The sequence below is a fragment of the Panthera pardus genome, unplaced genomic scaffold (genome assembly GCF_024362965.1).
Source record: "Panthera pardus isolate Hobbes unplaced genomic scaffold, ASM2436296v1 HiC_scaffold_10, whole genome shotgun sequence".
NCBI lineage: Eukaryota > Metazoa > Chordata > Mammalia > Carnivora > Felidae > Panthera > Panthera pardus.
Window position 1 is genome coordinate 82,000,097 of NW_026526655.1, and position 14,702 is coordinate 82,014,798.

The 14,702-nt window shown below is 35.7% G+C and overlaps 1 protein-coding gene across 6 annotated transcripts in view; it reads right to left on the reverse strand.

The window, feature by feature from the left end:
• Nucleotides 1–14,702, reverse strand: part of MBD5 (methyl-CpG binding domain protein 5) — a 445,631-nt gene that overhangs the window by 64,843 nt on the left and 366,086 nt on the right. For 4 of the 6 annotated variants that reach the window (XM_053908981.1, XM_053908975.1, XM_053908987.1 and 1 more), the window contains one exon: nt 9,627–9,800. The exons of 1 other annotated variant lie outside the window; for it this stretch is intronic. The gene's annotated coding sequence lies outside the window, so the exon portion shown is untranslated. Of the gene's footprint in view, nt 1–7,512; nt 7,755–9,626; nt 9,801–14,702 lie in introns of those variants that run through there. One more of the 6 variants, XM_019455610.2, reaches the window with a different exon arrangement.

Consider the following 14,702-nt stretch of genomic DNA (forward strand, 5'->3'; position numbering starts at 1 on the left):
TATACTGTGGGACTCATGAAACTTACTAAAAGATGAATGAAAATAATTATTCTAGTGTTATATAAGTGGGACTTGTGGCTTGTGATAAAAATTTCCAGTGACAGCATCACCCACAGGTTAAAAAAAATGCTGTGTCTCAAACAACTTAACTGAAAGTGAAGGTGTTATGCTCTGGAAAGGTCTGTATTAAAAGACTTAAGATTCATATGAAAATATTAAAATTACTTCAAAAAATTTAAATAAAAGGATTTATATTTTAGATGTTTAAAATATGTATGCATAACTTAATCAATGAATGAAACAGTGTAAATAGACACATAACTACTTTACTTACATTCCTAAAAAAACTTACATAATTAAGTTAGCTCTGGACATTTTTTGAGCTTTCTTCACAGGAGAATGCTTATGCTAAAAGGCATCATGTATTCAGGCATAAGCTCTATTTGCAGCTTGGGCTGAGACAGATAGAAAGTGTTGCAATGAAGCATATACTCATTTAGCTGAAAGTCACAAACCATGGGCATGGATGTGGTAAACATCATCAGGCAATGGGAAAAGTAGCAAAAATTTATTGGGAAAAATGTGGGGTATAAGGAAAAGTGCCAAGTAGTAGCATTCCCAATGGTGTCTCAAGCTAACTTGCATTGCTGGGGCCACTCCATTGTGTCTATGTTTCTCACAGAAATGACCTACTTTTCTCCCATCCACTGTACCTTTAACTATGACCCCTGTTGATCATTTATGAGTTTATTGACGTTTCATTCAACAGTTAGTCAACAGCTATTATGTACGAGGTGTTATGCTATGTGCTGCAGTACAACGATGGTGAGACCCTTCTTTATCCATAGTCCAGTATAATGTTTGGCACTAAAGAGATGTTCAGTGAGGAAGAATATAAAGGAAAGAGGGAGGAAGGATGAGAAAGAATGGAGAGAGCAAGGAAGGGTCAGTCCGGTCCAGTAGAGTTCCCAGTGCTAGTGGAAGATGGGAAAGAGGCATGAATTTTGTGCCATTCTGGATTCCCAGTTTTGGCAAATAGTGACAGACCCTGATTATTGAACCTGTTTTTTTTTTTTTTTTTAACAGTCCTTTTTCATGCTCATTTTATTAATTTGCTTTTCCTAATGAAATCTCTTTAGTGGTTTGTGATCATTAGATTGAACTGGCTTTCATTCTCCCTACTTCTGTTTTTGAGCTTTGTGATCATTTGATGCCTATTTTCTTTCCTTTCTTCTTTCTTCTTCTTCTCCTCCTTCGCCTTCTTCTCCTCCTTCTCCTCCTCCTTCTCCTTCTCCTTCTCTTTCTTCTTTGTTTGCCTGCTCTTGAATGCAACTCCAACTTCCCCAAGACTGGCTGGTTCACTCCATTAAGTAATTTGTGTATCTGCCAGATAATAACATTGGCTTGATTCCTGCCAAATATCTCTCTCATATTTCAGTAATGAAAAATAGAAATATTTGATGGCTGGGTTTTGCTTAGACCAGCAATTCTCAGAGCATGGTGCTGGGACAACCATTACTGTCAATAATGCCCAAGAACTTGTCAGAAATATAAATTCACAGGCCTGGCCCCAGACTTAATGAATTAGAAACCTTGGGGGCCCTTCTGTTCTTTAAGAAGCCTTCCAGGTGATTCTGATGCATGCTCAAGTTTGAGACCCACTGACTTAGACTAATGTCCCTGCCTCCCTTCCCAGGACATGGACGTTTTATTTATTTATTTATTTATTTATTTATTTATTTATTTATTTATTTATTTTTGAGGAGGGGATTGTTTTTATTTTTTATTTTTTATTTTTTTTTTTAATATGAAATTTATTGTCAAATTGATTTCCATACAACACCCAGTGCTCATCCCAACAGGTGGCCTCCTCAATACCAATCACCCACTCCCCCCTCCCTCACACTCCCCATCAACCCTCAGTTTGTTCTCAGTTTTTAAGAGTCTCTTATGTTTTGGCTCTCTCCCTCTCTAACCTCTTTTTTTTTTTCCTTCCCCTCCCCCATGGTCTTCTGTTAAGTTTCTCAGGATCCACATAAGAGTGAAAACGTATGGTATCTGTCTTTCTCTGTATGACTTATTTCACTTAGCATAACACTCTCCAGTTCCATCCACGTTGCTACAAAAGGGGACATGGCCCTTTTATATCTCTACACTATGCAGGCAGCCAGCCCTCAACTTCCTTTTGTCCCTGGGGAAGAGGGGTGGGGGGATGGGGCAGCCATCCTTTTTTTGCTGATACTTCAGCCTTCTAGAAGCAGCTCAATTGCAAGGGCCTTAGGGAGTCCTCACAGAGTGGAGGTCGAGTATCTACATAGTTATCATTTATTTATCTGTAAGTGGCACCTATTTCCTCAACATTCATTTGTGAATTTGGAAAATTCGGAGATGTTTGAAGGTGAAAATTAAATTGGACTGTAATCTCAGTGTTGAATAACTACTGCAAACCTGAATGTACTTTCTTTTAATCATTGTTTTTAGAAAATTTTAAAAGCACATGTTAAAAAAGAAATTATTATAACAATAAACCACTACTCCAAATTCACAATGTCAGCATTTTGTCAGTTTTGCTTATTTTTAAAAATAAAACTCCATTACAGATAGAGCTAAATACTATCTCCCTCCCCCACCCGTCTCTCTTTTTAGTCCTATTTCTTTCCCTTCCATCTTAAAGGCAACCACCATCATAAATCTGGTCCTCATTCTTATAGGCTTTGCTTTTATATGTTTATTCCCTGTATATGTATATGTAAACAATATTTGGTATTGGTATATGTGTTTCAAAATTTTTATATAAATACTATTACACATATATATCATTCTGCAACTTGCTTTTTAAAATTCAACACTGTTTGAGAGTTATCTCAGTTGAGATACATAGATCTGTCCCTGTTTCAGACATGTAGATCCAATTTGTTAATTTTTAACATCTGAATGGTATTCTATCATATTATTATAGAACTATTTATTTATTGGTGTATCAATCATATTAATGTTAGGCTGTAGAGTCTGCACAGTCTCAATTTTTCAGACACTGCCAAGTTGCTCTCCAAAGTTGTACTGAATCCAAGTTTTTTTCATGTTCTAAACATGTCTTTTTCCTTTAAATATTGGATCATGACCACTTTGTACTTTATTTTCATCCTGAGCATTTTACTATGGCATTAAATATTTTTCCAAAATATTGTTTTTAATTGCTGGATAGTATTTTTAGGGATACACACACACAGACACACACACACACACATATATAATTTATTCACTTCCCTCTTGTGAACATAGATTTTTTCCTAGACTTTAGCAACTACAAATAAATCTGAGATAAATATTTCAGCCTTTTTGGCATATTTACTGAGAATTCTTTGTTAAAATGGAATTGCCAAATTTTAAGACCCTTGATAAATTTCTTAAAGTGACAAAAGGGTAGTTTTGGGAAAGCATTTCAGGCCATGGTTCTCAAACTTTTGAAACCCTCTTGTATGTCCTCTTTTGCTAAATATTAAAATCTTCTCTTTGCCCCTAAGATTCTGATAACTTTATTTCCTAAAGAGATTCATCATAAAATATTTAGTCATGCTTTATTTTTATAGTTTATATCTAAAAACAATAGTTTCTCCTCTTTTCCAAATTTAACATTAAAAAAAACCCTGCATATCCACAACATTTTCCCTTCATCTCCCCCGAAGATTCCATTATGACCCACCTTGTTTATATGGCTTGGTTTAAGCCCAATAGACACAGGTTAAAGCAGAAAAGATATTGTGATATGAAAGGTACCTACATCTCACCAACACTCAGGATCAGGGATAGATCTTACACTTAGGACATAATTCAAATTTATTCCACAAACAATTCTAGCAACAACAATATAAAATTCAAAAAGTGGTGTGTGGGGGTGGGTGGGTTGTGGGTGTGTGTATATTCTGAGATCTACCACAATTCTACAGACATTTTAATTTTTCTACTTTCTTTAAATATGCAAATTAGTTTGGGAATTGGCTTTTAGTGAAATGAATTTTAGTGGCTTGATTTACTTCTTTGCATTGGCTTCTTTTGATCATTCAGAATTCAAATTAGATGTTACCTCCTCGAAGAGACTATACTGTAAGCCATAGGTAATCTCTCAAACTTTGTCAATTCACTGGTACCTCTCATCATCCATTTGTTTATCATTTATTTGTTTGTTTATTGGCTTTCTCTCCCCATAGACTGTAAACTTCCTCACAGCAGGGACCATGTCTCTCTAGGTCCTTCCTATATTCCTAGTTTCTGGTATAGTGCCTGGTCTGCAGTAGGAGCTTAAATACTTCCTGAAGACTGCATATTCAAATCAGTCAACATAATTTTATATTCTGATTTTTACCATGTAGGCTTATAAAAATTTAGCAACACATGCATCTAAAATGAAAGGTTTTTTTTTAAAGTTTATTTATTTATTTGAGAGAGACAGAGGCACTGTGAGTAGGGGAGGGGCAGAGAGAGAGAGAGAGAGAGAGAGAGAGAGAGAGAGAGAAAGAGAGAGAGAGAATCCCAAACAAGCTCTCAGCACAGAGCCCACTGTGGGGCTTGAACTCACAAAACTGTGAGATCATGACCTGAGCCAAAACCAAGAGTCAGACGCTTAACCGACTGAGCCACCCAGGTGCTCCTGAAAGAGAGGTTTTTAAAAGAAGCCAGTGGAAGCTAATGAGTGTGAATGTTGACAAAATATATAAAAGATGTTTTGCTCTAGATTTGTCCCTGATCTCATAATCTCTGATAATTTCTGTGTAGAAAGTATGATAGGGCTTCTAAGAAAATCAATAAAGTGACTTTATATTTTATTTGTAAAGTGCATCAGTTTTATTTATGAAGTGGTTTATATATACATTTTAATTGGATTAATAAAGAAACCATTAAAATAAATGAATCCAACAATTTAAAATTAAACTTATATTTCAGTAGGATGCTAATTAATACAACAGACCTTTTTTTCTTAATCTGCTTTACTGACATTCTTTTCAACCTAAGAATAAACTCACTAGTTTATGCAGTGTTAAATGTATATTTTAAAAGTTATACTCAAAGCACCATGAAGACTATCAGATTATGACATCATGAAAATAAGTAAGTAGGTATTCCTCATAAATCTTTCTGAATAACATCAAATGTTATAAATTCTTCTCAATAATGTCACACAAACTTTACTAATGGTAAAATAATAAATTGATTTTTTGAGTCATGTGATATCATGAGTAAATTCTATTAAAATGTTTATAATGACATCACACATTGATCTTGTGCCTTGTGAGGTTACTTGTATATATATAGTAGGATAGAATGAATACCAGATGAACTACTGATTTTTCAAGGTAAGACTACGTAAATTAGTTTACGTAAAATACTAATATTTTATAATTATATAAGTCTAGATCATTTATTTTTATATGCTATGATTATAAACTTAGCCCTTGAAATGTTTAGAGTGAAATAAGGAATCTATTCCATTCCAACATTTGCAAGTGAATGTCTCATGTTCTCCAATGAGACCAAGTCTCCCGTAGAAGCTACCTTTACACTTAAATTCCAAAACAATATGTACATACCACAACAGATACGATTGTATTAAACAATAACATCAGCATTAGAATTTTGGAGAGTAATGTCTGAGTGGCTACAACATTATTATCATTTGATTGGGTAATAAATGGATATACTCATAATCTTTCCATTATTATTAGTTAAATTATGCTTGTTAGAGCAACCCTAAATCACATTTCCCCTTTTCAATTATCTTTCACCCTCATATCAATTATTCAAACAGCTCCTTTACAGCACTTAGCCAGTCCTCCCATCCAACCTTCCCATCTGTTTCACCTTTCACCTATTTATTCAAGCTATGCATTTTTATTTATGAACACACTTATCTTGCAGTTACATCTTTTTTCATTTTTAAAAAACTGCTTCATAGATTATTCCTATTTCCACTCTGGTTATTATTGCCATTTGGTTCTTAATTTCATTTTGCAGCCACGTCTTCTAAAACATACTTCTCAAATGCATCCTATGTAAGGCTCTAACGGGTTCTGCTACCGAATGGGCTCTACTTACTTACCCCAAACTACCCTCAGTGCATTTACATTTGTTTTATACAGCTGTGTAGAGTACCATAAGCACATCTTTCCTGCCCTGATTACCAAAGCTCTCTAGTTTGAATGTCTTTGCCCTTTTAATGCAGAAGAGTATAAAAATTCACAATCTGTACATGAGGGATCATATTCACATAGGAAAGTTACATTTTTTCACAAACTTGGAAGGTACAGGGATAGACTTCTCAGAGTGAGGCCAGTTCTCAGTCAAGGTAACAATGGCCTATGCCCATTTATGGTTAGGAGAATTATTTATACCAGGCCATTTCTTGCTGCCAACGATAGGCAACTTACACATACATCCTTGCCATAGAGAAGCCTTCAGAGAACTAAATGCTGAGTACAAATAGTAGACTGCAATTGGCCTCAAACACTCTGTAGCTCCTTTTACCAGAAGGTAGGATTTATTGTTCCACACTTTGAATCTGGGCTGGCCTTGTGACTTGCTTTGACCAATGGAATGTGATGGATATGCTACTATTCAAGTGCTGAGTCTAAAACTTGATAGGCCTTGCATCTTCCACTCTCGCTTCCTGGAATGCCATTGTCTCAGGACCAATCTGAGCCTGCCTGCTTGAGGATGAGCGTCCACATGGAGACAAAGAAGTCCAGCTGGTCCAGCCAGTCCAGCTGAGGGCCCAGTCATGTAAGTAAGTCTAGTCAAAACGATATGGAACATGGATGAGCTGGCCCCACAGAGCCCAACCTAGACTGCAAACCCACAAAATCATGATTATTTTTCAAATACCCCCAAATTATACTGGAAACAACCTGAAAGTCTAAAATAGGGTTTTATGTAAATTAATTACTGCTTTTAGAAGCTATGTAGCTCTATACTTTATTAGCTTGTGATCTTGGACAAGTTTTAACATTTCTTTCCTTATAAAAGAGAGATTATAGCCCTACAGAATTGTTCTGTGGATTAAAGTTAAAAGTTTTAAACCAGTGCCTAGCATGTGGCAAATATGTGAGTTGTTGCTATTTATGCATAGCTATTAAAATCATGTTATGGAAAATTTAATAGCACTGGAAAAGATACATGATATTGTCAGGTGAAAAAAACATACTACAAAGTTGCATGTAGAATTATAAATCTTGGGGAGCCTGGGTGGCTCAGTCAGTTAAGTGTCTGACTTCAGCTCAGATCATGATCTCATGATTCATGGGTTCAAGCCCCACATTGGGCTCTGGGCTGAAAGCTCAGAGCCTGGAGCCTGCTTCAGATTCTATGTCTCCCTCTCTCTATGTATCCCTCACCCACTTGTGCTCTGTCTGTCTCTCTCTCAAAAATAAACATGAAAAAAAATTTAAAAAAAAGAATCATAAATCTTCATTTACAAAAATGCTACTACATATGTAGATGCAGGAATACAGAAACACTAACCTCTCAGTGGTTGTCTCTGGGTAGCAGGAATATGAATGATTTTTATTTTCTTCATTGTTTTTCTGTATTTTCAAAGTTTTCCAGAATAAAAATCTATTGACTTTGCAATCAAGAAAAATATTATTTCCAAAAAACTAAATATTATATCCATAGAACAGCCAATTAATGTTTTCCTAATCCTTAAAAGCACTAGGAATACTTTTTTATTGGAAATAGTCACAAGCTTTGTAGCTGGTATTATGCTATTATTTCTTTTTCTGTTTTAGCCAAGTGAAAAAGATACAAAATACTGCATTAACTTGGATGCTCTAAATACTAGAAATGAAAATTAAGACTATCCCTTTGACTGGTTCTGAAATGCTTCAGAGTGTCACTCTTACTTTTCTGCTTGGAATACGTCTCCCATCCCTACATTCTTGTTCTTCATCAAACCAACTTCTGTTTATCTCAGTTTAAATGTCACTTTCTCAAAGAGGTCTTCCCTGGTTTCTCCAGTCATTAGGTTTTCCAACTCTAACTTGGGTTCCCCTTTAATTCTTCCTTATAATATCTAGTAATTCACATGTATTACTACACATAACTGAGCTTTCATTTCACCCTTGTCATTCTACCTGCCTGCAAAGAAAGAGCAAATTGAGACAGTTAACTTCAAGTTAAAGCCTCCTTTTGTGCCTTTAAAAATATTTAAGGAAGTAGAAATTGAGGGTCTATATACATATGTAGAAAATGCTTACTATGCATTTTAAAAGCTCTCTTAAAAGCCAAAAAGTGCACAATCACCAGCTCATATTCTGTAAAAAAGAATTAGAGAACTGTTTTAAGTATAGTAATAGGTTACACCAGAACATCTATAAACTAATTGATAAAGTCACTATATTGCTGAGGGAAAAATTATCTATGATTTATTTCTGTATATTAGTCACCAGCAGAGTTTGCTATTTTTGCTTTTCTATAGAATAGTGAAGTTTCTCATAGAGGATATTTTTAAAAAATACTTGTCTACATTTACATAGTCTATTTTAGAGCAAATTTGAGGAGTAACTTTCACATCTTATCTGTACGTTACTGGTATTTTGGCTACTCAAGGAACAGCTCAATATACATATAGGTCAAATCATTTTTGAGAAATGATGTACATCAATATTGGTTTTTCCCCAAACTGTACTAGGAATGAAACAATTACGAACTATACTCATTTGGGGTTGTATAACATTTAAATAACTAATATTTATATACTCTTTTAGTCTTTTATATACTCTTTTACTTACTTACTTATTCTTTACTATACTCTTCAATTCACCTGGCAACAGACGCCAAGTTCGTACTTGGAGCAATCAGTTCTGTAGAGAGGTAACGGTGACCCCTAGTAACCTTGAAAATAAGTTCACTCAAGGTGGAAACAGGAAGACTTGTCAGCCATTGTAGAAACCTATCTAAAGACACTGTCTCTAAATATGTGTAAGTATCTAGGAACACTCTGGTCCAGTCAACACGTCCAATAAATGTAATTAAATGTAAAAGAGAAGTATAGTCTAATTAATTGTTCCATAAGGTCTCTAAAAAAGCAAGAAGAGGAATATCGTCTGTACATGGATTCAAAAAATAAGAGTCCAAGATACACAATCTCTAAGTCCCATGAAATAAGCGACCTTTTACTGTGTTTATGCAGCTCACATATCAGGAATAAAATGAGTAAGTAAGTAGTAATACCTGCAGATGTTCAATGGTGTCATATGAAAAGTATCTCAAGGAGACTCCATTTAGCATTTTACTGCTCACTGGAATGCTGAGGGAGGCAGAGAAAATGTAGCAGCCGAAGAAAACTTATGCACACAGTACTCAGGTTGGAGTGGAAAGGAGTTTTAGTATCATAACACCAAGCATAGAGTATCTTAGAGAACATGCTGAAGAAAAGCAAAACCTATAGAAAATAACATCTCCTATTTAACAAAGAGTTAAGCAAAATATAAGACCAAGTTACAAACAGGAGGACTCTGGGCCAAGTCCTATCTGCGGAAGTGTTTGGCATGTACACAGTTTGAGAATAATGATGAATTAGTTGACAATATTTAAATGAAAGGATATTGCATGAACATTTGCATTTCCTGCTTTACCTGAGAGACTGGATGATGTGGTAATACTAGGTCAACATTCCTGCCTTGCAACAATTATCTGGAACGGAGCAGTGACTGCTCCTTCAGAAAGGACTTGGCTCTCCAGTTCAGTGCAGTGGCTTCCTGCTTCATTCCCACCAGCCTGGCCTCTGTAGGCACTTGGGTTTCCAATCTCTGGAATAGAAAGGACCTTGAGATAAGGCTTGAAAGACTCACTATAGTCCTTGACAAGGAGTACAATTTATTTGTTTCTTAATGACCACTTAACCTATAATTCGTAGTGTCTTCACAAGGGTGGAGGATGAACTCTCAGTGGATCATCATACATTATTAGTTTGTGAAGGAGTTCTAGTAAGCTAGCTAAAACCAAGAGCAGATAGCGAACTTTCTTAATAAAATTGAGTTGACCCTGAAACTGTGGTGATTTTTGAGTTAGAGGAGGTAGAGGGTACACAGAATTCTCACCCAACTTCAATCTTCTATCTTCCATTCTTTCTTAGCCCCATCGTCAGTAATACCACAAATTAGCATTATCTCAAGAACTCATCTTGGGATCAAAGAATCATGGAACCAAATTGTACATTACCATTACTGAGTTATAAAATGCTGCTCTCCTCCCCCTCGCTTTTAATATTGTTTCCTTTCAGCCAATAAGGGAAAAGATTACTTATAAGGACTTTCGAAAGTGTACTTGAGACCTTGTTAACCCTCATCCTATTTTCTCTGAGACATCAAGGAGACACTGACAAGGTTCTTTCTCAGTCAGAGCAAAGTAATCCTTGGGACAGTGTAAACTCATTTGTTCTCTTTCCATAACTAATGAACAACCTTCTGATTATTTGTTGGATTTCATAGGTGATTTGATATCATTAAGTTCATAACTTGGATATCAGGTACAAGTATTTCAGTCAATGAAAGCAAATAAACAAATGGGTTATGTTTGGCTTATAAATTAATTTCTTGTAAATACAGATGATCTGCGTCAAACCCTAGAGGCCCATCACCCTTGAGAGCAATGGAAAATAAATTTTTTCTTCTTTTCTTTTCTTTTCTTTTCTTTCTTTTTTAAAGTAATTTCTTTGCCCAATACAGGGCTTGAACTTGTGACTCTGAGATCAAGAGTTGCACGTCTACTGACTGAACCAGCCAGATGCTCCTCAACATTTTCTTTTAATTGGAAGAGTAAGGACCACATCCTGGACCAGCCAACTTGCTCTTTTTTTCTTTTTGGTTTAGGGCCAAAGCAGGACAGGGGGATGTGTAGGACAGGGTGTACAGCATGCTTGAGTATTGCTATTTCTCAGAAAGCAGCCAGGAGAGACAAAGGAGCAATTAAGGTATGCAGAACAAAGATTAAATAACAATGTCTCTATAATCTTGATATATTAAAGGTACTCCAAGTATTGGACTTAGTGTTTTAAGCATTTACTAGCCATCCCCTACATGTGGAGCACAATAATGGATACTAAGAAACTGGACATAAAGAGAATACAAGCCCCATCTCAAGAAGCTATGCCTTGGAGGTGGAGGGTAGGGAGCTGTGCAATCCGATAAACAGGTAATTATAAAACTGACTGACACTGGCTACAATAGGGCTAAATATGTAGTGCTAAAGGAGTACAAAGAAAGAGCTAGTCTAGTTCTCAGGGATCAGAGAAAGGGGGATGCTGGATACATTTAAGGATGCATTGAAATTAGACAGACAAAGAAAGGTTAGTAGGAGACGTGAAATTTCACCTAATCCATGCTTAGCTGGTAAGCAAGCATAAAGGTCTCATTTTGTCAGACCTTTTAACCTTGAGATGGTATAAGGGATGAAGCATTAATGAATATTTTCCACAGGAAGATCTGGATGTCTGCCTCATGCCTGAAATAGAAAATGGTGACCTGACATCCAGATAAGCAAAGAAGAAATACTATCAAAAGACGATGATTCACTTCACTAAGAAAGTATTATTAGATGTGAATGCATTGGAAGCAGAAGCTAAAAGGAGCAAGATATGGATGAGGGAGTCTTAGCCTATAGATAGAGTAGTTCAAAACTGTTTGGAAGTATATCCATTAAAAAAATAAGTTCCTAACTGATGAAAATAAGATGGTTATTGTTCTAAAGTTATTTTAGACAAATGTATAAATAATATTAGCTGACTTCCTACCATCTTCTGGGAACAGCACTGAGCATTTTATACATACATCTATTAACTAACTTAATACTTGTCACTGTCCTATAAATAAAGAGTATTGTTTTTTCTTTTCTAGAGTTAAGGAAATGGAGACAAGATAAATTAAACAACTTTACCTTCTCTTTTCCTCTCTGGTAATTTATATCCGCCTTTCCTATTTTATTGTTTTTCTCCTTAGTGTTTATCACTAACATACTGTATATACTATTTACCCTATATTTCCTCTGATAAAGAACATAAGCTCTGTGGGCACATGGACATATTAGTCATCATAACAGATAAAATTCCCTAGAATTTTTTGCTTTAGGTTCAATAGCTCCTTGAAGGCTAGGTGGATCACAACTTTTCATTTCTCATAGCACAATGTACAGAACCTTACACATGAGCATAATCAGTAGGCATATACGGAGCCCCTGTCATGCTTAGCACTGCATGTGTCACTGTAAGATAGGGAAGGACAAAATACCATCAGTGTTCTCAGAGAACTTAACACCTAGACACAGAAATAGGTAGAAGCATGAGGCATACCTAGGGCGTTCCTCACCTACGTTGTACCTAGGGAAGCCTCACATTCAGGTCCAATGTGAGTAATTTCATTACTTCTCTTCTTCAACTACCTAACGATGTCTAAAAGCGCTTATCCACCACTCCTCCCAAGACACCCTAGTTAGTCTGTGGCATTAACCTTTTGTGGAAATGCCAGAACTATTCACAACTCTATGCCTATGCACATGTTGTTCCCTGGACATAGAAAGATTTCCTTCCACGTTCTTAAAGCAAGCAACCTTGTGCTCTTTAAACTCTCCGGTCAATTCTTCCATGAATCCCTCTTTAGACTCCTTCTCAGAGTTACTCATTCATTGCTCTCTCATTCTACAGTGCTGCTTACACATATGTAACAGCACTTAATACACTCTGTTTTATGTACACACATTCCTTGCTTTATATACCCTGTTTTTGAGGTTGCCAAACACATTACCAGGTACATGATATGCAAACAGTGTACTCTAAGTTGAATTATTTGTTTTTCTCACCTTTCAAAATGCTAGAGAATGTTTTAAATCCCCTAAAATATAATCATAAAATAAAAAAGTTCTTGTTAGGAATATGTTAAAACCACCCAGTGATATATGAAGGTGGCTAACTGCAGATGAGTATTCAACCAAAATCAAATGGAGGCTGTATAGAATCTACTTTTCTTATTCTATTATCAGTACAATTTCTAAATGCAGGGGCTGTCTACAGTGCCTAGAGGAGTGCACGGTACACAGAGAATTACTTGTGAGTAAGTGAATGAGTGCTTGTACGCAAACAGAATGCCATAGCATAAACTAAATGTGCTGTAGAAATTCAGAGATGAGGTAACAAATAATAGAAAGAACAGTGAGGTAAGAGGAGGTTTAGAATCTGAAATTTTCTGGCTGTATAACTTTAGTAAGACAATTAACCTGAGCTTTAATTTTTTAATTTGTAAAAATTAATGGGCTGAACTAGATCAGTATTTTTCAAATTATTTTTGGTGTAGATTTCTTTTGTCTAAGGAAATCTAAATGGAATCTCCATTACATATTACATATGTATAATCTCCATTGCTTACTGGTAATAATTCATTATATATATATAATATGTATAATCTCCAATGCTTGCTGGTAATAATTCATTTTATAATACCAAATGATAACATTACTTATTAAAATTCATCAATAAAAATAAGGGACTACTTTGATTAATAGAAAGTATGAAATCAAGAGATATGGGTGACAGTTGCAATTTTAAATCATCTTCAAAGGAGTCATTTCTGTACTTTGTTCTGGCTTTATAATATTAACACAGTTCTGATTACCACAGAAAAGCTATTGCTAAAGGCAACTTTTTTTTTTTTTTTTTTTTTTTTTAATAGTGAATTTGGCTTCAGCAACATTAAGGTCTCTGCAATTAAAATGGTCAAGAAGTTTGAAGGGAGAGTAAAGAAATCTTTTTTCCACGGACTCCAACCTGTATTACAAAGCTGTAATCATCAAGACAGTATGGTACTGGCACAAAAACAGACACTCAGATCAATGGAACAGAACAGAGAACCCAGAAATGGACCCACAAACATATGGCCAACTAGTCTTTGACAAAGCAGGAAAGAATATCCAATGGAATAAAGACAGTCTCTTCAGCAAGTGGTGCTGGGAAAACTGGACAGTGACATGCAGAAGAATGAACCTGGATCACTTTCTTACACCATACACAAAAATAAACTCAAAATGGATGAAAGACCTCAATGTAAGACAGAAAGCCATCAAAATCCTCGAGGAGAAAGCAGGCAAAAAACTCTTTGATCTTGGGCACAGCAAATTCTTACTCAACACATCTCCGGAGGCAAGGGAAACAAAAGCAAAAATGAACTATGGGGACCTCATCAAAATAAAAAGCATCTGCACAGCGAAGGAAACAATCAGGAAAACTAAAAGGCAACCGACGGAATGGAAGAAGATATTTGCAAATGACATACCAGATAATGGGTTAGTATCCAAAATCCATAAGAACTTAGCAAACTCAACACCCAAAAGACAAATAATCCAGTGAGGAAATGGCAAAAGACATGAATAGACATTTCTCCAAGGAAGACATCCAGATGGCCAACCGACACATGAAAAAAATGCTCAACATCACTCATCATCAGGGAAATACAAATCAAAACCATAATAAAATACTACCTAACACCTGTCAGAATGGCTAACATTAACAACTCAAGCAACTATAGATGTTGGTGAGGATGTGGAGAAAGGGGATCTCTCTTGCACTGCTGGTGGGAATGCAAACTGGTGCAGTCACTCTGGAAAACAGTATGGAGGTTCCTCAAAAAATTAAAAATAGAACTACCCTATGACCCAGCAATTGCACT